Source organism: Leucoraja erinacea, unplaced genomic scaffold (genome assembly GCF_028641065.1).
Source record: "Leucoraja erinacea ecotype New England unplaced genomic scaffold, Leri_hhj_1 Leri_270S, whole genome shotgun sequence".
In the NCBI taxonomy this organism is placed as follows: Eukaryota; Metazoa; Chordata; class Chondrichthyes; order Rajiformes; family Rajidae; genus Leucoraja; species Leucoraja erinaceus.
This window is the reverse complement of record NW_026576171.1, coordinates 64223-90987: the sequence shown is the minus strand read 5'-3', so window position 1 is coordinate 90987 and position 26765 is coordinate 64223. Positions and strand designations below refer to the sequence as shown.

Below are 26765 nucleotides of genomic sequence, written 5' to 3'. Positions count from 1 at the left end.
AAACTACCCTCAACCCTCTGTCCTAAACTTCATGCAGACCCTTTGTTACCCTCTCTCCCCCTCCCCCCATTCACTCTCTCTCCCCCTCTCCACTCTCCTCCCCCTTCCCTCTTCTCACATCCCAATATTCTCCTACCCCTTCTCCTCCACCTCTCCGCCCCACTCCCCCTCTCCTCCCCCCACCTCTCCTTCCTCCTCCTCTTTCCACCTCTCCTTCCTCCTCCTCTCTCCCCATTCCTTCCACACCTCTTTCCCTTTCCCCCATCCCCTCCCTCCCCACCTCCCTCTCCAAGGTCTAGTCCCGTCCATTTACCGCTGGATTCCTGTCCGCTGCGTCCACACGAACCAACGTCCAGCAACGCTGCCATCTTTGAGGAGGATGGCCCTAGCCCTGACCCTCCACCGGATGAAGTGCGGGGATAGATGGTCCCGGGGTGCGCTGAGTACCAGGCACCGCAGCCGCCGCAACTGCACTATTACATCAGTGGTCCTGCGCCGTGGGCTGTAGGTTGTCGACCCCTGGTTTACTCATTGCGATTTTCACAGCTTATAATCAATCCAGGCCTGGTTTGCTGCAGGGCCTTCAGCTGATTCTTTCCTTCTGAACTGAATGAATTCCACCCAAGCCTGAAACAGATTGAGGAACAAAAAGGAAATAAACAGATTGGTGTCAATAGCAAGGATGGGGTTAACATTTCAACAACCCTTTAAAGGTTTAGATACAGCATGGAAACGTGCCCTTCAGCCCACCATGTAATTGCTGATCGGGTAGCACCACCGCAGTGGCTTCAATCACTTTCTTCCGGACCACGAAGTGAAAGGGTCACGGCTCTCTGAGCTGCAGCTCTACTCCAAGGTGAGTCCCCTGCATATGCTTTTTCAGCCAATTGATATGTATGTTGTTCACCATTCACCATGGTCTGAAGTTTCTTGGCATTTTGTTGGAAAGTTTGTAAATTCGTCTATCCATATTGTCTTTGAAATGTGTATTGAACATGAAATGCATTTGTATATTTGTCTATCTATATTGTCTTTGAAATGTGTATTGAACATGAAAAGCATTTGCAAATTGGTCTATCTATATTGTCTTTGAAATGTGTATTGAAAATAAAAAGCATTTGTTATTGTTATAAAGTGTTTGCAAATTTGTTTCTCTTGGGTTTTAAAATGGATGCACCCGTTTTCAGGTGACTAAAGCATGATGTCTGTATTGTATTTGAAATGTTTATGTAAATTGAAATGCATTTGTTGCAACGTTTTCAGGAGGAATAAAGCTTTTTATTTGGACCAGAACTGTGTTTACATTTAAAATTGGCGCTCATTTTGTGATTTTGGCGGTTGCAAGATGGCGGCGATGATGTAATCTCCGGCGATCGGGAAGCCGGCGGCGATGACGCCATTTCCGGTCGGAGGCGAGATGGCGGCGATGACGCCATTTCCGGTCAGAGGTAAGATGGCGCTGCATGCTGAAGACGGAGTGCAAAAGGTGTTGAATAATTCTACAGAACTGGTAAATGTTTGTGTTTGTTGCAGCCAAAGCTGCATTGTGTTTCAGCCAAAGCTGCATTGTATTTCAGCCATTGCTGCACAGTCTTTCAGCCAAAGCTGCATTGTCTTTCAGCAAAAGCTGCATTGTGTTTCAATAAAATCTGCATTGTGTTGCAGCATTGTGTTTCAGCCACAGACTACAACAGGATTTGAAGATTTGTTCAAATATTCGACTGCTTTCTCTATGGTAAGTCTGTGTTTGTTGGGACGTTATTTAAAAGCCACATTTTGTTTCAGCAAAAGCCTCTACAGCAGGATTTGAATATGAGTTTTGCACAGTGTATTTTAGTGTTGTGTGTGTGAATATATATGTGTGTGAATATATATGTGTGTGTGAATATGTGTGTGTGTGCGTGTGAGTGAATATATATATATATGTGTGTGTGTGATGTGTGTGTGTGTGTGTGTGGATATATATGTGTGTGTGTGTGGATATATATGTGTGTGTGTGGATATATGTGTGTGAATATATATATGTGTGCATATATATGTGTGTGTGTGTGTTGATATATATGAATGTGTGTGTGATTGTACAAGAACTGTACAAGATTGTACAAGAACGGTACAAGAACTGTTCCAGAGCCGCTGTCTGAAAAAAGCTCAGAGAATTGCTAAGGACAAACTGCACCCCCTCCACAAAAACACCTGGATCTCCTGCCATCAGGCAAGATATATCGCAGCATCAAAGCCCGGACTACAAAACTGCTAAACAGCTTCCTGCCACAGGCTGTGAGGCTGCTAAACAGTCACTCTGTACTCACAATCACCTGATTCTGCGGCTTGGCACGGACACTTTAATAACTGGCACTGGCCACTCAAATCAGCTGCCCCGGACATTCTTATGATGGTTTTACTGTATTTTAACGTTGGTGTTTTACCTGCTTTTATCTATTTATACTGTTCCATCAGGGACTGGATTGTTTTTAGTGTTATTATGTGTGAAATGTTTTAAATTTCATGTGCGATGTTCCGGTATTCCCTGGGAAACGTCTTTTCATTTTGCACTGTACAACTGTTGCTTGCAAGATGACAATAAAGGTTGATTGATTGATTGAATATATATGAATGTGTGTGTGAATATATATGTATGTGTGCGTGAATGTGTGTGTATATGTGTGTGTGTGTGTGAATAGGGGGTTGCACACAAGGTCATAGGACTTGACGCACGGAGCCGCTCAATCCATCTGGAAGACATCTGTCACTTCCAGTATATGTTATTAATGCAAGAAACGCGTACTTTCCTATCTGTTAAAAACTGCCAAAATGTTGAATTTGTGCTCTGAAAAAAATTGTGGAAGTTGGGGTAAGTGTGAGAGACATGTACCCAACATTAGAATTCCAAACGTGAAATGAAATGAAAGTAAAGAGAAGCGAGAATTGAAGGAACAACAGCAGCTAAAGTGCTTGGTAAACATTGGCTGTGCAGATATCGTAATTGAAAATATCGGAATTATCGCGTTTGCTCACTGCATTTCATCAACAGTAAGGCATTATTCGTGTTTTTTCTTGATTCCTTTGGTATCTAAAAATTCTCAGAAGTGATAAATCTGGCGATTTATATTTTAAAAAAAGTCAGATTTATTACTTCTGAAACTTTTTAGTTGCCAAAGGAATCAAGAAAAAACACTAATAATGCTTTAGTGTTGATGAAATGCAGTGAGCAAACAGCCAATGTTCGCTAAACATCTCCCTGGAAGATGGAGTTGGAAACAATGGTAAGTGCCTAGCAGCAGTACATCGCGTGTAATCCATTTGGTGTAGCGTGACCCGACTGCCGTGAAACCTCCCTATATATGTGGGTGTGTGTGTGTGAATATATATATGTGTGTGTGGTGTGTGTGTGAATGTGTGTGTGTGTGAATATGTGTGTATGTGTGTGAGTGCATGTGAATATATATGTGTGTGTGAATATGTGCGCGTGTATATGTATATGTGTGTGTTTGTGTACATGATTATATGTGTGTGTGTGTGTGAATATGCATGAGTAAATTGCTCACTGCCCCCCTCCTGCACTGACATCCCCCACCTCAAGACGCTGCCCTCCGCCTGACTATAGGATGCACCCCCTACTGAAGCCGTCGACATCCCCTGCATGAGGACACCCCACCCCCTTCTCCTCAGTTCATGACAACACCCGCCTGAAGCTGCCCTTGGCTGCACGACATTTACCACCCATAGGGCAGTGTCTTGAGGTGGGGGATGAGTCTGTGTATGTGTGTGTGATTGAGTCTGTGTGCGCATGTGTGTGAGTGAGTCCGTGTGTGTGTTTGTATGAGTCTATGGGTGTGTGGGTCTTTGTGTGAATGTGTGTGTCATTGAGTTTGTGTGCGTGAATGAGTGTGTGTGTGTGTGTGTGTGTGTGTGTGTGTGTGTGTGTGTGTGTGTGTGTGTGTGTGTGTGAATATGTGTGAGAATGTGTGTGCATGTGAATATGTGTGTGTGAATATGTGTGTGTGTGTGAATATGTGTGTGTGTACGTGTGTGTCTGAATGTGTGTGTGAGTGAATGTGTGTGTGTGTGTGTGTGTGAATGTGTGTGAGTGTGTGCATATGTGTGTGAGTGCGTGTGAATATATATGTGCGTGTGAAATAATATAGTATTTCGTAGTTCAGAGCTTATTTGTTAAGTTTAATAGTGTGATGGCTGTCAGGAAGAAGCTGTTCCTCAATGTAGGTGTTACCGTTTTCAGTTTACAAAAGTCGCACGTGACTCCAGAAGTTGAGCATCAGTCAGTCCACAAGCCGTGAGAGTCAGTCAGTCTAAAGGGCATGAGTTAATCCCAAGGCAGTGAGTGAGTCCACAGGTCATGAGTAAATCGCTCACTGCCCCCTCTCCTTCACTGACATGCCCCACCTCCGGTTGGCTATAGGATGCACCCCCTGCTGAAGCCGCCCTCATACCCTGCATGAGCCCCCCCCCCCCCCCCCATTTATCATTAGCTCACGAGAACCCCACCTGAAGCTGTGCCCCTCCCTTGGCTGCACAATGTTTACCACCCCCCCACCCCAACCTGACAGCCCCCCACCTCAAAAAAATGTTTTGCACAAAATCTTCAGTGTTCATTAACAACTGAAATTGTCTTTAGGCTGCACACCTTTCCGCCCCTCACCCACACTCCCTCTTCTCCTCCTCTCCACCCCCCTCTCCCTCTTGCCCCTCTCTCTGTGTCTCTGTCTCTGCCCCTTCTCTCTCTGCCCTCACTCTCTCTACCCCCCCCCCCCCCACCCCCCCTCTCTATATGTGACTGCAAGTTGGGGGCTATGCGTCAGTAGATAGGGTGGTTATGGGGTAAAAGGAGCAAATTAATAATATTAATAAAATATCAAGGGGGGGTAATTAGCGTGTGCGCGGGGTAGTTAGTGCGTGTGACGCTGCATGCCGCCTCCCCCCCACAACCACACGTTGGGGGAACAGACGTTGGGGTGTGTATAAATATATATATATATATATATATATATATACACACATATATACACACACACACACACACACACACACAAATATATATATAAATAAATAAAAATAAATGTATATATAAATAAATATAATATATATAAATATAATATATATATATATAATATAATATATATATATAAATAGAATATATTTATAGAATATACAGAGGCCCAGGACCATTGGTGACAGAGGCCCAGGACCGTTGGTGAGCAGTGGAGGAGGGTCAGGGCGGTGAGTACTTAAATCGGGCGCGGGGCTTGTTTTCACAGAGGCCCAGGACCGTTGGTGAGCAGTGGAGGAGGGTCAGGGCGGTGAGTATATAAATCGGGCGCGGGGCTTGTTTTCACAGAGGCCCAGGACCGTTGGTGAGCAGTGGAGGAGGGTCAGGGCGGTGAGTATATAAATCGGGCGCGGGGCTTGTTTTCACAGAGGCCCAGGACCGTTGGTGAGCAGTGGAGGAGGGTCAGGGCGGTGAGTATATAAATCGGGCGCGGGGCTTGTTTTCACAGAGGCCCGGGACCGTTGGTGAGCAGTGGAGGAGGGTCAGGGCGGTGAGTATATAAATCGGGCGCGGGGCTTGTTTTCACAGAGGCCCGGGACCGTTGGTGAGCAGTGGAGGAGGGTCAGGGCTTTTACCAAAATCCGTAACGTTCCACACTCCATAGTGAGGGTTCTGGTGGAAGCCGCTGATTGGTGGAAGCAGACTAGAGGAAGCAGCTGATTGGGTGCAACATCAGGTTAGCATTTGTGCTTTCTGGTTAAAGGGGCAGTGCTTTAGTAAAGGTACAGTGAGCCAAGGGTACAGTGGGTTAAAGGTGCAGTGCTTTAGTAAAGGTGCAGTGAGCTAAGGGTACAGTGGGCTAAAGGTACAGTGCTTTTTGTTTATATAATAAAGGTGCAGTTTAAAGGTCACGAGGGAGCAGCTGTTGTGAGTCAGATACCTGCTGATTTCTCCCAGCAGTTTCTATTGTATTATACTGGTATCAGATCCAGGGTAAGGCGGGAGAATGACAGTCAGAGCAGTATACTGTTCTGGATGTCAGATGTGGGAGGTCATGGTGTCGGATGGCCCTCCAGACGTCCACATCTGCACCAGGTGCAGAGAGATGGGGCTCCTAAGGGACCGTATTAGGATCCTGGAGCAGCAGCTCGATGACCTCGCTCTGATCAGGGAGAGTGAGGAGGTCATAGAGGGGAGTTATAGAGAGGTGGTCACTCCAAAACCACGGGAGAGAGACATGTGGGTCACGTTAAGGAAGGGCAAGGGGCAGAGGCAGGAACGAGTGAGTACTCCAATGTCGGTACACCTCGCAAATAAGTACTCCTGTTTGAGTACGGATGGGGGTGACAGCCTACCCGGGGGTAGTGACAGCGGACGGGCCTCCAGCACAGAGACCGGCCCTGTTGCTCCAAAAGCTAGGGAAAAAAAGAGGGCAATAGTAATTGGGGACTCTATTGTTAGGGGGTCGGATAGGCAATTCTGTGGACGCAGTCGGGAGACCAGGATGGTGGTCTGCCTCCCTGGTGCCAAGGTCTCGGACGTGTCTCAACGCATCCAAGAAATCCTTAAATCAGAGGGAGAGGAGCCTGAGGTCGTGGTACATATAGGTACCAATGACATAGGAAAAAAAGGGAAGAGGTCCTGAAGGGAGGATTTAGGGAGTTGGGAGGAGAGTTAAGAAAAAGGACCAAAAAGGTAACAATCTCAGGATTACTGCCTGTGCCACGCGACAGTGAGAGTAGGAATGGAGCGAGGTGGAGGATAAATGCGTGGCTGAAAGACTGGTGCAGAGGGCAGGGATTCAAGTTCCTGGATCATTGGGACTTCTTTTGGGGAAGGTGGGACCTGTACAGAAAGGATGGGTTGCACTTGAACCCGAGGGGGACCAATATCCTAGCGGGGAAATTTGCAAAGGGAGCTGGGGAGACTTTAAACTAGAATGGTTGGGGCGAGGGACTCAAATAGCGAAAGGTAGTAGACAGAATGGGAGGCAGGAAGCAGAAATGGGAAGCACTCGGACACAAGAGGAGAAAGAAAAAAAAGGAAATAAACAGAGAATAAGAGACGGGGGTTTTCTTAAATGTGCATATTTTAATGCTAGGAGCATTGTAAGAAAGGTGGATGAGCTTAGAGTCTGGATAGACACCTGGAAGTATGATGTTGTGGCGATCAGTGAAACGTGGTTGCAGGAGGGCTGTGATTGGAAACTAAATATTCCAGGATTTTGTTGCTTCAGGTGTGATAGAATTGGAGGGGCAAGAGGTGGAGGTGTTGCATTGCTAGTCAGGGAAGATATTACAGCAGTGCTTTGGCAGGATAGATTGGAGGGCTCATCTAGGGAGGCTATTTGGGTGGAATTGAGAAGTGGGAAAGGTGTAGCAACACTTATAGGGGTGTATTATAGACCGCCAAACGGGGAACGAGAATTGGAAGAGCAAATATGTAAGGAGATAGCAGATATTAGTAGTAAGCACAAGGTAGTGATTGTGGGAGATTTCAACTTTCCACACATAGACTGGGAAACACATTCTGTAAATGGGCTGGATGGTTTGGAGTTTGTAAAATGTGTGCACGATAGTTTTTTTGCAACAATACATAGAGGTACCTACTAGAGGAGGGACAGTGCTGGACCTCCTGTTAGGAAATGAGATGGGACAGGTGGCGGAGGTATGCGTTGGGGAGCACTTCGGGTCCAGTGATCACAATACCATTAGTTTCAATATAATTATGGAGAGTCAGAACTGGACCCAGGGTTGAGATTTTTGATTGGAGAAAGGCTAACTTTGATGAGATGCGAAATGATTTAAAAGGAGTGAACTGGGACATTTTGTTTTATGGGAAGGATGTAGAAGAGAAATGGAGGACATTTAAAGGGAAAATTTTAAGAGTACAGAATCTTCATGTTCCTGTTCGGTTGAAAGGAAACAGTAAAAATTGGAAAGAGCCCTGGTTTTCAAGGGAAATTGGACACCTTGTTTGGAAAAAGAGGGAGATCTACAATAATTATAGGCAGCATGAAGTAGATGAGGTGCTGGAGGAGTATAAGGAATGTAAAAAGAATCTAAAGAAAGAAATTAGAAAAGCTAAAAGAAGATATGAGGTTGCTTTGGCAAGTAAGGTAAAAGTCAATCCAAAGGGTTTCTACAGCTATATTAATAGCAAAAGGATAACGAGGGATAAAATTGGTCCATTGGAGAGACAGAGTGGACAGCTATCTGCAGAGCCAAAACAGATGGGGGATATATTGAACAATTTATTTTCTTCGGTATTCACCAAGGAGAAGGATATTGAATTATGTGAGGTAAGGGAAACTAGTAGAGTAGCTATGGATACTATGAGTTTCAAAGTAAAAGAAGTACTGACACTTTTGAAAAATATAAAAGTGGATAAGTCTCCAGGTCCTGACAGGATATTCCCTAGGACATTGAGGGAAGTTAGTGTAGAAATAGCCGGGGCTATGACAGAAATATTTCAAATGTCATTAGAAACGGGAATAGTCCCCGAGGATTGGCGTACTGCGCATGTTGTTCCATTATTTAAAAAGGGTTCTAAGAGTAAACCTAGCAATTATAGACCTGTTAGTTTGACTTCAGTGGTGGGCAAATTAATGGAAAAGATACTTAGAGATAATATATATAAGCATCTGGATAAACAGGGTCTGATTAGGAACAGTGAGCATGGATTTGTGCCTGGAAGGTCATGTTTGACTAATCTTCTTGAATTTCTTTTGAAGAGGTTACTAGGGAAATTGACGAAGGTAAAGCAGTGGATGTTATCTATATGGACTTTAGTAAGGCCTTGGACAAGGTTCCTCATGGAAGGTTCGTTAAGAAGGTTCAACTGTTGAATATCAATGCAGGAGTAGCAAGATGGATTCAACAGTGGCTGAATGGGAGAAGCCAGAGGGTAATGGTGGATGGTTGTCTGTCGGGTTGGAGGCAGGTGACTAATGCGGTGCCTCAGGGATCTGTGTTGGGTCCTTTGTTGTTTGTCATGTACATCAATGATCTGGATGAAGGTGTGGTAAATTGTATTAGTAAGTATGCAGATGATACCATGATAGGGGGTGTTGTGGATAATGAAGAGGATTTCCAAAGTCTACAGAGTGATTTAGGCCATTTGGAAGAATGGGCTGAAAGATGGCAGATGAAGTATAATGCTGATAAATATGAGGTGCTACACCTTGGCAGGACAAATCAAAATAGGACGTACATGGTAAATGGTAGGGAATTGAAGAATACAGTTGAACAGAGGGATCTGGGAATAACCGTGCATAGTTCCTTGAAGGTGGAATCTCATATAGATAGGGTGGTAAAGAAAGCTTTTGGTATGCTAGCCTTTATAAATCAAAGCATTGAGTATAGAAGCTGGGATGTAATGTTAAAATTGTACAAGGCATTGGTGAGACCAAATCTGGAGTATGGTGTACAATTTTGGTCGCCCAATTATAGGAAGGATGTCAACAAAATAGAGAGAGTACAGAGGAGCTTTTCCCTTTGAGAATAGGGAAGATTCAAATAAGAGGACATGACTTCAGAATTAAGGGACAGAATTTTAGGGGTAACATGAGGGGGAACTTCTTTACTCAGAGAGTGGTAGCGGTGTGGAATGAACTTCCAGTGGAAGTGGTGGAGGCAGGTTCATTGGTATCATTTAAAAATAAATTGGATAGGCATATGGATGAGAAGGGAACAGAGGGTTATGGTATGAGTGCAGGCAGATGGGACTAAGGGAAAAAAGTTGTTCGGCACGGAATTGTAGGGCCGAGATGGCCCGTTTCCGTGCTGTAATTGTTATCTGGTTATATGGTTAATACTCTAAATGTGGCCTGACCAACACATTCTACAACCATGATGAGCGTTTGGCAGCACTGGGTCAGTACTCACTGGAGTTTAGATGAGGGACATCATTGAATAGTGGATGCAGAATAGTGAAATGTGGATGTGATAGTGGATACAGAGAGGATGTTTCCTCTAGTGGGACTAGAGGTCATAGCCTCAGAATTAAAGGATGTTCTTTTCAGACGGAGGAGAAATTTCTTTCGTCAGAGGGTGGTGAATCTGTGAAATTCTTTGCCCCAGAAGGCTGTGGAGGCCACGTCGGTGGATATTTTCATGCAGAGATAGATAGATTCTTGATTAGTACAGGTGGCAGAGGTTATGGGGAGAAGGCAGGAGAATGGGGTTGGATACATTAGCTCTAATTGAATGGCAGAGCAGACTTGATGGGTTGAATGACCCAATTCTACTCCTATCACATATGACCGTATGAACTGCACCATGTCCTCCCAACTTCTCAACTCAATCCGTGACATATGACAATAAAACACTCTTAACGAGACATTCTTGCCATAGAGGGAGTACAGAGAAGGTTCACCAGACTGATTCCTGGGATGTCAGGACTTTCATATGAAGAAAGACTGGATAGACACAGTTTGTACTCGCTAGAATTTAGAAGACTGAGGGGGGATCTTATAGAAACTTACAAAATTCTTAAGGGGTTGGACAGGCTAAATGCAGGAAGATTGTTCCCGATGTTGGGGAAGTCCAGAACAAGAGGTCACAGTTTAAGGATAAGGGGGAAATCTTTTAGGACCGAGATGAGGAAACCGTTTTTCACACAGAGAGTGGTGAATCTCTGGAATTCTCTCCCGCAGAAGGTAGTTGAGGCCAGTTCATTGGCTATATTTAAGAGGGAGTTAGATGTGGCCCTTGTGGCTAAAGGGATCAGGGGGTATGGAGAGAAGGCAGGTACAGGATACTGAGTTGGATGATCAGCCATGATCATATTGAATGGCGGTGCAGGCTCGAAGGGCCGAATTGCCTACTCCTGCACCTATTTTCAATGTTTCTATTGACACAAACACTCACTCTATCAACGCCAGACTCGGGAGTGACTGTATGAGGCAACGGAGAGCGGGGAGAGAGCGGTCTGTCAAGACATTTTTCCCCAGGTTCAGCTCTGTCAGCGACTGGTTTGTTGTTGGAGAAGAGACGATATCCTCGATATCAGAATCTGTGAGACCGACATCCCACAGCCTGGAGATCAGAAAGAGAGAGGGATAGTTACAGAGATGGATACACAGGTAACGCAAATCCCCAGTGTTTATCAGCGACACAATTACAGAGTCAAAGTCATCCTTTTTTAATGTAGAGATGTTGAGCAGAACCCCCACCCCCTCTTCCCTGTGCCTCGCTTTTAACAGCCAATTTTTTTTTCATTACACATTTATACCAAGCCAATTGACCTACAAACCTGTAAGCCTTTGGAGAGTGGGAGAAAACCGAAGATCTCCGTACACCGAAGAGCCAAAAGAGATGGGGGAGATATTGAACAATTTCTTTTCGTCGGTATTCACCAAGGAGAAGGATATTGAATTATGTGAGTTAAGGGAAATTAGTAGAGTAGCTATGGATACTATGAGTTTCAAAGTAAAAGAAGTACTGACACTTTTGAAAAATATAAAAGTGGATAAGTCTCCAAGTCCTGACAGGATATTCCCTAGGACATTGAGGGAAGCTAGTGTAGAAATAGCCGGGGCTATGACAGAAATATTTCAAATGTCATTAGAAACAGGAATAGTCCCTGAGGATTGGCGTACTGCGCATGTTGTTCCATTGTTTAAAAAGGGTTCTAAGAGTAAACCTAGCAATTATAGGCCTGTTAGTTTGACTTCAGTGGTGGGCAAATTAATGGAAAAGATACTTAGAGATAATATATATAAGCATCTGGATAAACAGGGTCTGATTAGGAACAGTCAGCATGGATTTGTGCCTGGAAGGCCATGTTTGACTAATCTTCTTGAATTTTTTGAAGAGGTTACCAGGGAAACTGACGAGGGTAAAGCAGTGGATGTTGTCTATATGGATTTTAGTAAGGCCTTTGACAAGGTTCCTCATGGAAGGTTGGTTAAAAAGGATCAACTGTTGGGTATAAATGCAGGAGTAGCAAGATGGATTCAACAGTGGCTGAATGGGAGAAGCCAGAGGGTAAAGGTGGATGGTTGTTTGTCGGGTTGGAGGCAGGTGACCCAGGGATCGGTGTTGGGTCCTTTGTTGTTTGTCATGTACATCAATGATCTGGATGAAGGTGTGTTAAATTGGATTAGTAAGTATGTAGATGATACCAAGATAGGGGGTGTTGTGGATAATGAAGAGCATTTCCAAAGTCTACAGAGTAATTTAGGCCATTTGGAAGAATGGGCTGAAAGATGGCAGATGGAGTTTAATGCTGATAAATGTGAGGTGCTACACCTTGGCAGGACAAATCAAAATAGGACGTACATGGTAAATGGTAGGGAAATTAAAAATACAGTTGAACAGAGGGATCTGGGAATAACCGTGCATAGTTCCTGGAAGGTGGAATCTCATATAGATAGGGTGGTAAAGAAAGCTTTTGGTATGCTAGCCTTTATAAATCAGAGCATTGAGTATAGAAGCTGGGATGTAATGTTAAAATTGTACAAGGCATTGGTGAGGCAAAATATGGAGTATGGTGTACAATTTTGGTCGCCCAATTATAGGAAGGATGTCAACAAAATAGAGAGAGTACAGAGGAGATTTACTAGAATGTTGCCTGGGTTTCAACAACTAAGTTACAGAGAAAGGTTGTATAAGTTAGGTCTTTATTCTCTGGAGCGCAGAAGGTTAAGAAGGGACATGATAGAGGTCTTTAAAATGATGAGAGGGATAGACAGAGTTGATGTGGCTCAGCTTTTCCCTTTGAGAATAGGGAAGATTCAAACAAGAGGACATGACTTCAGAATTAAGGGACAGAAGTTTAGGGGTAACATGAGGGGGAACTTCTTTACTCAGAGATTGGTAGCAGTGTGGAATGAACTTCCAGTGGAAGTGGTGGAGGCAGGTTCGTTGGTATCATTTAAAAATAAATTGGATAGGCATATGGATGAGAAGGGAATGGAGGGTTATGGTATGAGTGCAGGCAGGTGGGACTAAGGGAAAAAAGTTGTTCGGCACGGACTTGTAGGGCCGAGATGGCCTGTTTCCGTGCTGTAATTGTTATATGGTTATCTCGGAGAAAACCCATGTATTTACGGGGAGAATGTACAAACTCCGTACAGACAGCACCCCTAGACAGGATCGAACATGGGTCTCTGGCACTATCAGGAAGTGAAACCCTAGTGACACCACACCTGGAGTATTGTGTGCAGTCCTGGTCCCCTAATTTGAGGAAGGACATTCTTGCTATTGAGGGAGTGCAGCACAGGTTTACAAGGTTAATTCCCAGGATGGCGGGGCTGTCATATGCTGAGAGAATGGAGCAGCTGGGCTTGTACACTCTGGAATTTAGAAGGATGAGAGGCGATCTCATTGAAACATATAAGATTGTTAAGGGCATGGACACGCTAGAGGCTAGAAACATGTTCCCGATGTTAGGGGAGTCCAGAACCAGGGGCCAGAGTTTAAGAATAAGGAGTAAGCCATTTAGAACGGAGACGAGTAAACACTTTTTTCTCAGAGAGTGGTGAGTCTGTGGAATTCTCTGCCTCAGAGGGCGGTGGAGGCAGGCTCTCTGGATGCTTTCAAGGAAGAGCTACATAGGGCTCTTAAAAATAGCAGAGTCAGGGGAGAGTCAGGGCGGCGCGACTCTCGTCAGCAGCGGCCTCTGCAGTCTGTCCGCGGTTTATTATTTTTTGTCTGTGTTTTAATGTAGTTTTTGTTATTTTTTGTTGGGGTGTGTGTGTGTGGGGGGGTGGGGTGGGAGGGAGGGGGAAACTTTTTAAATCTCTCCCTGCACTGGAGACCCGACCTTTTTTGGTCGAGTTTCCGTTGTCGTTGGGGCCGCAACGAGGAGCGGCCTCCAACAGGAAGAAGCCGGGGACTCTGGTGCTACTCACCGTCGCCGTCGCGGGGCTGGCCGAGTCCGGAGCGGTTGGAGCGGTGGAGGAGCGCTGCTGCTGCTGCCGATGCCGCTGCTGAGTCGGAGGCTGCTGCTGCGGGTCTGCGGACAGCGGCGCCGGGAGCCCGCGGATCCCTGGAGAGAGACCGCTTTTCGGGGCTCCTGCAACGGCGACTTCTCCCGCCCGTGTTGCGGGGTTGAAGAGCTCCTGGAGCGGGGCCTCACTACACCGCGCCGCGAGGCTGGAATGGCCGCGGAACTTTGCGAGCGCACACCGGGGGCTCCAACACCAAGACCCGGTGTGCGACCTCGCACCACCCGGCGTGGCTTCAATGGCCGCGGGACAATCGCCATCGCCAGCCGGGGGCTTTGACTTTGACTCTGACATCGGGGGGGGGGGGGGGAGAGTGCAGTGGAGAGATAAGTTTTTTTTGGCCTTCCATCACAGCTATGTGATGGATGTTTATGTAAAATGTAATTATGTTGTGTCTGGGTCTATTTGTGTGTAATGTATGGCTGCAGAAACGGCATTTCGTTTGGACCTCTAGGGGTCCAAATGACAATTAAATTGACTCTTGAAATTGACTCTTGATATGGGGAGAAGGCAGGAATGGGGTACTGATTGGGGATGATCAGTCATGATCACATTGAATGGCGGTGTTGGCTCGAAGGGCCGAATGGCCTACTCCTGCTCCTATTGCCTATTGAAGCAACGCCTCCGCTGCGCCACTGTGCCACACTTACATCGTGAAAACAGGTCCTTTGGACCAACTTGCCCACACCGGCCAGCATGGCCCATCCACACTAGTCTCACCTACCCACGTTTGGTCCATATCCCTCCAAACCTGTCCTATCCAGGTACCTGTCTAAATGTTGCTAAAACATTGCGATAGTACCTACCTCAACAACCTCCTCCTCCGACTGATCCTTCCTACACCTCCCACTCTTTGCGTGAACGTTGCCCCTCAGATTCCTATTAAATCTTCCCCGACCTCACCTTAAATCCATGTCTTCTGGTTTGCGATTCCCTTACTCAGGATAACTAACTGTGCGTCTCCCCGATCTGTTTCTCTTATGATTTTGCACATTTCTATAAGATCGCCCCATTCTCCTGCGCTCCACGGAATACAATTACCCGTTCAATGATTCACTATGGCTCATGCCCTCGTGTCCTGGCAGCATCCTCAGTAAATCTTCTATGCACCCTTTCCAGCTTGACATCTTTTCTACAACATGGTACCCAGAACTGAATACAATACTCGAAACACGGCCTCCGACGTCTTACACGATTGCAACATGACCTCCCAACTTCTATACTTAATGCTGATCACATTCATGATTAGTGTCAGGCACTGGTACAAGGGTACAGAGAGATTTTATGAGGATGTTGCCAGGGCTAGTGGGTCTGAGCTATTGGGAGAGGTCAAGCAGGCTGGAATTTTCAAAACTCTTTATATTGTGGAGTAGTTCCTGAGGATTGGAGGGTAGCTAATGTAACACCACTTTTTAAAAAGGGAGAGAGAGAGAAAACGGGGAATTACAGACCAGTTAGTCTAACGTCGGTAGTGGGGAAACTGCTAGAATCTGTTATTAAAGATGGGATAGCAGCACATTTGGAAAGTGGTGAAATCATTAGACAAAATCAGCATGGATTTATGAAGGGTAAATCATGTCTGACGAATCTTATAGAATTTTTCGAGGATGTAACTAGTAGAGTGGATAAGGGAGAACCAGTGGATGTGTTATATCTGGACTTTCAGAAGGCTTTCGACAGTCCCACATAAGAGATTAGTATACAAACTTAAAGCACACGGTATTGGGGGTTCAGTATTGATGTGGATAGAGAACTGGCTGGCAGACAGGAAGCAAAGAGTAGGAGTAAACGGGTCCTTTTCACAATGGCAGGCAGTGACTAGTGGGGTACCGCAAGGCTCAGTTCTGGGACCCCAGCTATTTACGAATATATATTAATGATTTGGACGAGGGAATTTAATGCAACATCTCCAAGTTTGCGGATGACACGAAGCTGGGGGGCAGTGTTAGCTGTGAGGAGGATGCTAGGAGACTGCAAGGTGACTTGGATAGGCTGGGTGAGTGGGCAAATGCATGGCAGATGCAGTGTAATGTGGATAAATGTGAGGTTATCCACTTTGGTGGCAAAAACAGGAAAGTAGATTATTATCTGAATGGTGGCCGATTGGGAAAGAGGGAGATGCAACGAGACCTGGGTGTCATGGTACACGAGTCATTAAATGTAGGCATGCAGGTGCAGCAGGCAGTGAAGAAGACGAATGGTATGTTAGCATTCATAGCAAAAGGATTTGAGTATAGGAGCAGGGAGGGTCTACTGCAGTTGTACAGGATCTTGGTGAGACCACACCTGGAGTATTGCGTACAGTTTTGGTCTCCTAATCTGAGGAAAGACATTCTTGCAGAGAAGGTTCACCAGACTGATTCCTGGGATGTCAGGACTTTCATATGAAGAAAGACTGGATAGACTCAGTTTGTACTCGCTAGAATTTAGAAGATTGAGGGGGGGATCTTATAGAAACTTACAAAATTCTTAAGGGGTTGGACAGGCTAGATGCAGGAAGATTGTTCCCGATGTTGGGGAAGTCCAGAACAAGGGGTCACAGTTTAAGGATAAGGGGGAGATCTTTTAGGACCGAGATGAGGAAAACTTTTTTCACACAGAGAGTGGCGAATCTCTGGAATTCTCTCCCACAGAAGGTAGTTGAGGCCAGTTCATTGGCTATACAGGTGCAGAACCTTTTATCCGAAGATCCAAATAACGAAAAGCTCCAAATAGCGGACATTTTTTCAGTCCTTGAAGAAAGGTCTTTGAAGACGTTCACCGAGGGCAGCCCGCAGAGGTGACAGCGGAACCTCCGGTCGGTCCTCGAAGAAAGGGGAACTAAATCCCCATTCATAAAAGAGGTGAGGGTATATTGCGCGGGAGGGTTAATATTTGACAATCTGCTGCTGCCTGCCCGCTGAGTTTAAAAGTTCCCACGGTAGACTCATGATACAGTGTATCGTGAGTCTTGCGTGGGAACGTTTTAACGGGCAGGCAGCAGCAGATTGTCGCTCCCTTCAGTTTCACCCCACCTACACCCCTCTGCTTCCCGGCCATGTGTGTGACCCCTTCCCTCCCCTCTCTAGTTCCCCGCCCATTGCACCGGCGCGGGGGCTTTGCACTTCACATCGGCGATGCCAGCCAGCAGGTCAGTGCCAGTCACCGGAGACGTCAGGACCAACGGGACACCGACCCCCAGGCCCACTGCAAGCACGGAGATCCCAGAGACCCACAGCCAGCAGCAGCCCAGCCCCGTTCCAACTCCAGAGGAACACGCTCCCCGTAGGGACAGAAGCTGATGGTGTGCAAGGTACATCTTGTTCTTGGGGTTGCAGATGAGGGGGCGCAGCTCGGGCTGTGACGTCTCTGGCCACCCCCCTGTACAGGAGCTGAGACTGGGAACTGTACCGCCATTGCAGGTGAGCAGGAGGCAGTTGTAGAGGGAGGGGGCAAGGGCGGTACAGTTCACAGTCTCAGCTCCTGTCCAGGGGGGTGGCCGGAGACGTCAGGACCAACGGGACACCGACTGCAAGCACGGAGATCCCGGAGACTCACAGCCAGCAGCAACTCTAGCCCAACCCCGTTCCAACTCCAGAGGAACCCGGGTTGCGGATGAGGGGGCGCAGCTCGGCCTGTGGGCAAACTGCCACTTGTCGCTGTAGCGGCCCATCGGGGAGCGGGTTCCTGTTGGTCCTGACGTTTCCGGCCACCCCCCTGGACAGGAGCTGAGACTGGGAACTGTACCGCCCTTGCCCTCTCCCTCTGCAACTGCAAACAACCCCACTCTCCTGCTCACCTGCAAGGGCGGTACAGTTCCCAGTCTCAGCTCCTGTACAGGGGGGTGGCCGAAGACGTCAGGACCACCAGAAGCCGCTCCCCGATGGGCCGCTACGGCGACAAGTGGCAGTTCGCCCACAGCCCGAGCTGCGCCCCCTCATCGGGACACCGTCCCCCAGGCCCCAAGCACGGAGATCCCAGATCAGCAACTCCAGCCCAGCCCCGCTCCAACTCCAGAGGAACACGCTCCCCGTAGGGGCAGAAACTGATGGTGTGCAAGGTACATCTTGTTCTTGGGGTGGCGCAGCTCGGGCTGTGGGCGAACTGCCACTTGTCGCTGTAGCGGCCCATCGGGGAGCGGATTCCTCTGAAGTTGGAGGGACAGGGAGACACAGCGGCTTTTGAGAATGGTGGGCAATCACTTCCAAAGTTTAGCCCACAAAGTCAGTACACCTCTCCTATACTTGTCTCCCGTACTAAGATTATCTCGCAGAGAATGATCCCAGCCTAACCCTCCCTATTCTCTCCTATTCTGCAAGAAAAAACTACATTGAAGACTCAAACTCGCGATCGAGTAACTGCCGGGATCGAGGCGCAAATTCGCGACCTTGCGGATATGAGCCGAGTACTCTACCACTGAGCCAGCCGTTAAAATCTACGCTAAAAATCTTCCAATCCGAAAGCCGAAAAATTCCGAATTACGAAAAGTTTCTGGTTCCAAGGCTTTCGGATAAAAGGTTGTGCACCTGTATTTAAGAGGGAGTTAGAAGTAGGTCTTGTGACTAAAGGGATCAGGGGATATGGAGAGAAGGCAGGTACAGGATACCGAGTTGGATGATCAGCCATGATCATATTGAATGGCGGTGCAGGCTCGAAGGGCCCAATGTGATCCTGCACCTATTTTCTATGTTTCTATGAATGCAGGAGGATGAGGTGTGATCTTATAGAGGTGTATAAATTAACGAGAGGAATAGATCGGGTAGATGCTGTGTCTCTTGCCCGGAGTAGTAGAATTGAGGACCAGAGGACATTGGTTTAAGGAGAAAGGGAAAAGATTGAATAGGAATCGGAGGGGTAACTTTTAAAAAGAAAGGTTGGTGGGTGTATGGAACAGGCTGCCAGAGGAGGTAGTTGAGGCTGGGCCTATCCCAATATTTAAGAAACAGTTGGACAGGTACATGGATAGGACAGGTTTCACAAGTTCTACTCGTAAGTAGAATTATGCCATTAGGCCCATTAAGGCTACTCTGCCATTCAATCATGGCTGATCATTGCCTCCTAATCCAATTTTCCTGCCTTCTCCCCATAACATTTAACACCCGTACTAATCAAGAATTTGTCTATCTCTCTCTTACAAATATCTACTGACTTGGCCTCAACTGCCCACTGTGGCAATGTTCCACAGAATAACTACCCTCTATTCAAAGTATTTCCTCCTCATCTCCTTCCTAAAGGTACGTCTTTTAATTCTGTCGCTATGATCTCTGGTCTTAGGCTCGTCCACTAGTGGAAACATCCTTTCCACATCCAATCTATCTATGCCTTTCATTATTCTGTATGTTTCAATGAGGTCCCCACTCAACCTTCTAAACTCCAGCGAGTACAGGCCCAGTGATTTCAAGCGCTTATCATATGCTAACCCATTTATTCCTGGAATAATTCTTGTGAAATATTCCAGGGACCCTTTCCATAGCCAGCACATCCTTCCTCAGATATAGATCCCACATTTGCTCATTCTGACCAGCGCCTTATGTTCTAGGATGTTCAGGATGGATAGAAACATAGAAACATAGAAATTAGGTGCAGGAGTAGGCCATTCGGCCCTTCAATATGATCATGGCTGATCATCCAACTCAGTATCCCGTACCTGCCTTCTCTCCATACCCTCTGATCCCCTTGGCCACAAGGGCCACATCTAACTCCCTCTTAAATATAGCCAATGAACTGGCCTCAAATACCCTCCGTGGCAGAGAGTTCCAGAGATTCACCACTCTCTGTGTGAAAAAAGTTCTCCTCATCTCGGTTTTAAAGGATTTCCCCCTTATCTTTAAGCTGTGACCCCTTGTCCTGGACTTCCCCAACATCGGGAACAATGTTCCTGCATCTAGCCTGTCCAACCCCTTAAGAATTTTGTAAGTTTCTATAAGATCCCCTCTCAATCTCCTAAATTCTAGAGAGTATAAACTAAGTCTATCCAGTCTTTCTTCATAAGACAGTCCTGACATCCCAGGAATCAGTCTGGTGAACCTTCTCTGCACTCCCTCTATGGCAATAATGTCCTTCCTCAGATTTGGAGACCAAAACTGCAATGGGCCAAACCCGAGCAGGTGGGACTAGTGTAGCTGGGTCATTCTTGGCCAGTGTGGGCAGGTTGGGCCGAAGTGCCTGTTTCCACACTGTATCACTCTATGACTCTGTGCATGTAAGCATGCTCTCAGTTCGGGACTTACCCCAGTCTTTGTATTTTACAGTCCGGATTTCTCAGGGCCTCACATGCCAGTTTCACTCTGGAATCCTCCAAATTATTGCTGCACAGTTCCAAGATCGTCAGCGAGCGGTTTGTACCGAGAACGGAGATGAGGTCCTCAACACCAGAACATGCGAGTCCGACATTATCCAGCCTGGAGGTTAAGGACAGTTAAAAATCACCCATGATGACACAATTATTCTTAGAGCTACCTGCAATCTTGCACCTCAAATGTTCAGTGAGACAGATAAGAGGTTAATCTGAGCAAGAGTGAGATTTAGTTTGGTTATACGGTGGGGAAACAGGCCCTTCGGCCCAATGAATCTGCACCGAACAGCGATCCCCGCACACCACCACTATCCTACACACCGAGGCAGCATGGTGGCACATGGTAGTGTTGACCAGAGACCCGGGTTCGATTCTGACTACGGGTGCTGTCTGTACGGATTTTGTACATTCTCCGGGTGCCCCGATTTCCTCCCACATTGCAAAGACGTACACTTTTTTGAGTAGCTGCTCTTTGGTGCACTTATATGAAAATTACGGTGGCTTCCACTGTCTTTCAGAGAACAATGGTGTTAATTAATGTGAAATGGAAGCTATTTCTGTTACGAATCCAGTCCCGTTCAAACAGTTTCTCACTAACTGTACAGGCTGCACTGTAACAAAGGTTCCCTTGCAACATCTCCACTGTGTGCCAGTGAGCAGGACTAGAATAAGATTCCAGATTAGCTCAGTTTAGTTTGGAGATACAGCGCAGAAACAAGCCCATCGGATCACAGAGTCCGCACCGACCAGCAATCCCTGCACATTAACACTACCCTACATGCACTAAGGACAATTGACATTTTTATACCAAGCCAATTATCCAACAAACCTGTACGTCTTCAGAGTGTTGGAGGTCTCGGAGAAAACCCAGGCGGTCAAGGGAAGAATGTACAAACTCCACACAGATAGCACCCGTGGTCCGGATCGAACCTGGGGCTCTGCCACTGCAGGTGCTGCAAGGCAGCAACTCTACCGCCACTCCACCCTGCCGACATTTATTATTGCACCTCAAAACTTCAGTGTGACAGAGAGAGAGGTTAATACGAGCAAGAGTGAGGTGTTGCACTTTGGGAGGTTCAGCGTAAGAGGAGAGTATACTGTTAATGGCAAGACCCTGAATAGCAATAATGTGCAGAAGGATGTTTACGTCCCATTCCATAGCCCACTGAAGGTGGCAGCGCATGTAGATAGGGTGGTAAAGGCAGCATTGTGTATAAGAGTCACAAAATTATTATGTAGAGCATGATGGAATTTAATGCAGAGAAATATGAGGTGTGGCATTTTGGAAAGTCTAACATAGGCAGGACGTACCCAGTGAATGGTAGAGCCCTCGTGGGTATTGTAGAGCAGAGGGATATAGGAGTGCAGGTGCATGGTTTCTTGAAGGCGGAGTTGCAGGGGATCAAAAAGGCGTTTTGCCCATTAGCCTTCATCAGTCAAAGTATTGATTATACAAGATAGGAGGTCATGTTGCTGTTGTATAAGACGTTGGCATTTAGAGTATTATGCTCAGCTCTGGGCAACATGTTATAGGAAAGACGTTGTGAAGCTGTAAAGGGCACAGAGAAGATTTACATGGATGTTGCCAGGGCTAGAGGGTCTGAGCTGCAGACAAAGGTTGGGTAGGCTGGGACTCTATTCCTTGGAGCGCAGGAGGGTGAGCAATGATCTTATTCAAATGTATAAAGTTATGAGTAGAATAGATCAGATGGATGCACAGAATCTCTTGCCCTGAGTAGGTGAATCGAGGACCAGAAGCCATAGGTTTAAGGTGAAGGGGGGAAAAAAGGGGAAATAGGATTCTAAGGGGTAACCTTTTCACACAAAGGGTAGTGGGTGTATGGAACAAGCTGCCAGAGGAGGTAGTTGAGACAGAAATTACCCCAACATTTAAGAAACAGTTAGACAGGATCATGCAGAGGACAGGTTTGGAGGGATATGGACCAAACAGGGGCAGGTGGGACTAGTGTAGCTGGGGCATGTTGGCCAGTGTGGGTAAGTTGGACCTATTTTCCCACTGTGTCACTCTATGACTCTATAAGGATGTGAAGACTCGAGGTGGTTTACCAATATGTTGTCTGGATTTGAGGGTTTCAGCTACAAAGAGGCGAGTTAAAATTGCTGTTTTCTCTGGAGTGTCAGAGGCTGAGGGGAGACTAGATAGAAGGCTTGGATAGAATGGATGTGGATAGGATGTTCCCACTGGCGGGGGAGTCTAGGACGAGAGGTCATTGCATAAGAATCTATTTATTTATTTATTTTAATTTATTTATTTTTACATTTTTATTAGAAGTACAATAAGTTGCAGCAATACACACCACATATATCTCATTATATTTGTTGTACCCCTTCATTTTTTTAACTCTAAAAAAGATAGAAATAAAGGAAGTAAGGAAAGTGAGAAAGAGTCATGAAGGTGCAGGAAAGTGTTGGGAAAAGAAAGCCCATTAGAAAAGGAGTTAGAGAAGAAAGTTAAGAAATAGACCCTAGAAAAGAAAGAAAGAAAGAGTAACAATCGCTCTATTATTTAAAAAAAAACTCCGCAAAAAGGGATATACCAACCGTATTTTTCACCCCCCGTTACCAGATCCTGGCACCTTTTATTTTTTAAATAACTATTGCACCTTATGTTTGTAATAAGCCCATAAATGCAGAACACGTCTTTTGGAAGTGGTCTGCTTTGCCTGCTAGGAGGAGTCTCATCTCTTCCAGATGTAATGTTTCGAACATGTTTGAAATCCACATTTTTATTGTTGGTATAGGAGCGTTTTTCCAGAATTTGAGTATAAGCTTTTTTCCCATTATTAGCCCGTAATTAAGTAAATTCTTTTGAAACGCGTTTAGTTCAGGACTACCTTCCGTTATTCCAAAAAGAATCCATTTGGCTTTTGGCATGAGTTTTATTTTAAACTAGACCAAGTGCAGACCCGTTGGGTCTTCTCCCCCAATGGTGTGATCCCCCAACCCAATATTCCACCATGCACCCGTCTCCTCCAACGGAACTGAAGCCGTTCCCAAATGTAAGATTCCAGCACTCCCCTGCCTCCCTCAGCAGTGGATTTAAAAAAAATTCCAATTGCACCTCCCCTGCCTGCTGCAGCAGTGAAAAGTTCAGAGTGTTCCTGTCTTGCAACTTTGTTTTGAAGTGTGTTGGAAGCTGATAGGAAGGAGCAGCCATCAACGAATCAAAAGGCAGAAAGGCAGCCGGACGGACGGCAGCCACAGACTTTTATATAATAACTAGACCAAGTGCAGACCCGTTGGGTCTGCTCCCCCAATGGTGTGATCCCCAACCCAATATTCCACCATGCACCCGTCTCCTCCAACGGAACTGAAGCCGTTCCCAAATGTAAGATTCCAGCACTCCCCTGCCTCCCTCAGCAGTGGATTAAAAAAAAATTCCAATTGCACCTCCCCTGCCTGCTGCAGCAGTTCCAATTGCAATACCAATTGGCCCTCCCCCTCCTGTTGAAGCACTTGGTGTGATATCCCATCGAGGTGAAAAGTTCAGTGTTCCTGTCTTGCAACTTTGTATTGAAGTGTGTTGGAAGCCGATTGGAAGGAGTAGCCGTCAACGAATCAAAAGGCAGCAAGGCAGCCGGACGGCCGGCAGGCGGCAGCCACATAGCTTTATAATAATAGATAGAAGATAGATAGATAGTTTTTGTGAAGATTTCAAATATTTTGTTCCAGAATTTTTATACAAAAAACAAGAGTGCGCTATGGTAGCTTCATGAGACTTACATTTATCACAAATGGGTGAGACGTTAGGGAAAACTTCATTGCATAAGAATTAAAGGACGTTCTTTTAGGAAGGAGGTGAGGAGGAATTTCCTTAGTCGGAGAGCAGTGAATCTGTGGAATTCTTTGCCACAGCAGGCTGTGGAGGCAAATCAATGGATATTTTTAAGGCAGAGATAGATTCTTGATTAGTACGGGTGGCAGAGGTTATGGCGAGAAGGTAGGAGAATGGGTTTAGGAGGGACAGATAGATCAGCCATGATTGAATGAAGGATTTGATGGGCCAAATGGCCTAATTCTGCTCCCATCACTTATGACCATAAGTGATTGATAAAAATACATCTATTGATGCCCCTGAACATATCATCATGTGACGTAACCTGGGGTCATTGGGTGCTTTGGGTCTTTCAACATCAGTATATAAAATGATGTGAGGCATGGATGGGGTAGACAGTCAGAAAATTTCCCAGGGTAGAAATGCCCAGCACTAGAGGGCATATCTCTAAGGAGAGGGGTGGGGTGGGGGAGACGTTTAATGGAGACTTTACTTTAGACCTCAGAGATACAGCATGGAAACATGCTTTTCGGCCCACCGAGTCAGTGCCAACTAGCTCTCCCCATACACTTGCACTATACTACCAACTTACAAGTCTTTGGAGTGCGGGGGGAAACTTGCAAAGCTTGAAAAACCTACACGATCACGGGGAGAACGCACAGGCAACACCCGCAGTCAGGATTGAACCCATGTCCCTGGCGCTGTAAGTCATCAACTCTACCGCTGCGCCACTGTGGAGGCAAAGTCAGTGGATATATTTAAGGCAGAGATAGATAAATTCTTGATTAGTATTGGTGTCAGGGGTTATGGGGGAAAGGCTGGAGAATGGGGTTGGGAGGTAGGTAGATCAGCCATGATCGAATGGCAGCGTTGACTAGATGGGTCCAATGGCCTGATTATAAACCTTTCGCATGATATGATCTTGTGATCACACCCAGTAAATACAATCGCTCACATTCGAAAACTTACCGTAGTATCTGTATTTTACAGTCCGAGTGTCTCAAAGCTGCGGATATTAGTTTCACTCCAGAATCTCCCAGTTTATTACCACTCAGGTTGAGATCTGTCAGTGAGCAGTTTGCACTCAGGGCAGAGGCAAGTTCCTTGGCACCAGACTCCGAGAGACCGTTATAACCCAGCCTGGAGAGGAGAGGGAGAGGGTGAGGGACACAGAGAGACAGGAGACGGTGCAAATCCCTAGTGTTCCCCACCATCAAAGGCAGCCAGCCTCATCAGAGACCATCACCACCCTGGCCACACACTCATTTCACCCATGCCATGGGGAAGAAGGTACAGGACTACAAAACTGTACTGTCCAGGTTCAGGAACAGCTTCTTCCTTACAGCCATTAGGCTATAAACACTATAACATCAAATAAGCTCTGAACTACAGACTAGACAGTTGTGAATTTATGGAATTCCCTGCCACAGAGGGCAGTGGAGGCCAAATCACTGGATGTATTTAAGAGAGTTAGATAGAGCTCTAGGGGCTAGTGGAGTCAAGGGATATCGGGAGAAGGCAGGCGTGGGTTATTGATACAGGACGATCAGCCATGATCACAATGAATAGTGGTGCTGGCTCAAAGGGCCGAATGGCCTCCTCCTGCACACATTTTCTATGTTTCTATGTTACTATTAATGGTGATATTGCACTATTATTGTTTGTTTGTTTTTTGTATGTACAGAATGTGTGCGAGTTTACGTGTTGTGCGTGCGTGTATGTAAGTGCGTGCGCCCGTGTGTATGTAATATATATATATCTATATTACTAAAAGTCTGTTCTTGACCGGTTTTGGCCATCTGTGCTGCGATTTCCGAGAGAACGACGCCACCTACGGCCGTCATTTTTGGCCACCTTGCTCAGAGCCCCCCCCCCCCCCCCCCTCCGCCGTATGTGTGCCGAGGATTTTTCCCGGCTATGAAAAATGACAGAGATATTAATGTTTTTACAAAATTCCCCATTCTCTCTGCTGCCCCCACTGGCAGCAGGGGGGAGGGACTATAAAACCAGGAAGTGGTGTGCCTCACTCACTCTTCAAGATGGAGGATGGCAGAGGGTCACGTTTCTCTAAGCTGTGAATAACACTGAACACATGTCTACTCAAATGTAAGTGTCCTTAGTGGTTCTAAAATGCTTGCAGAATGTGTCTATTGGTTCTAAAATGTTTGCAAAAAGGGTCTATCGGTTCTAAAATGTTTGCAAAAAGTGTATCTTTTGGTTCTACAATGCTTGCAGAATGTGTCTTTTTTAGTTCTAAAATACTCGCAAAAAAATGTCCTGGTTCTAAAGCTTGCAAAAAAATGTCTTGGTTCTAAAGCTTGCAAAAAATGTCTTGGTTCTAAAGCAAAAATGTCTATTGGTTTTAAAGCTTGCAAAAAGTATCTCTATTGGTTCTAAAGCTTGCAAAAAGTTGTGTCTATTGGTTCTAAAGCTTGCAAAAAATGTCTATTGGTTCTAAAGCTTGCAGAAAAAATGTCTATTGGTTCTAAAGCTTGCAAAAAATGTCTATTGGTTCTAATGCTTGCAAAAAAATGTCTATTGGTTCTAAAATGCTTGCAAAAAATGTCTATTGGTTCTAAAATGCTTGCAAAGGTGGGAGGGGGGGGGACTATAAAACCCGGAAGTAGTGTCGCTCGCAGTCTCTTCAAGATGGAGGCAGGCAGAGGGTCACGTTTCTCTGAGCTGTGAATAACACTGAACACATGTATACGCAAATGTAAGTGTCCTTAGTGGTTCT

The 26765-nt window shown here is 46.0% G+C and overlaps 1 pseudogene; it reads right to left on the bottom strand.

Moving 5' to 3' along the window:
- Positions 1 to 273: 273 nt before the first annotated feature.
- The window catches only part of LOC129693374 (NACHT, LRR and PYD domains-containing protein 3-like), a 69809-nt pseudogene continuing 43317 nt past the window's right edge, over positions 274 to 26765 (bottom strand).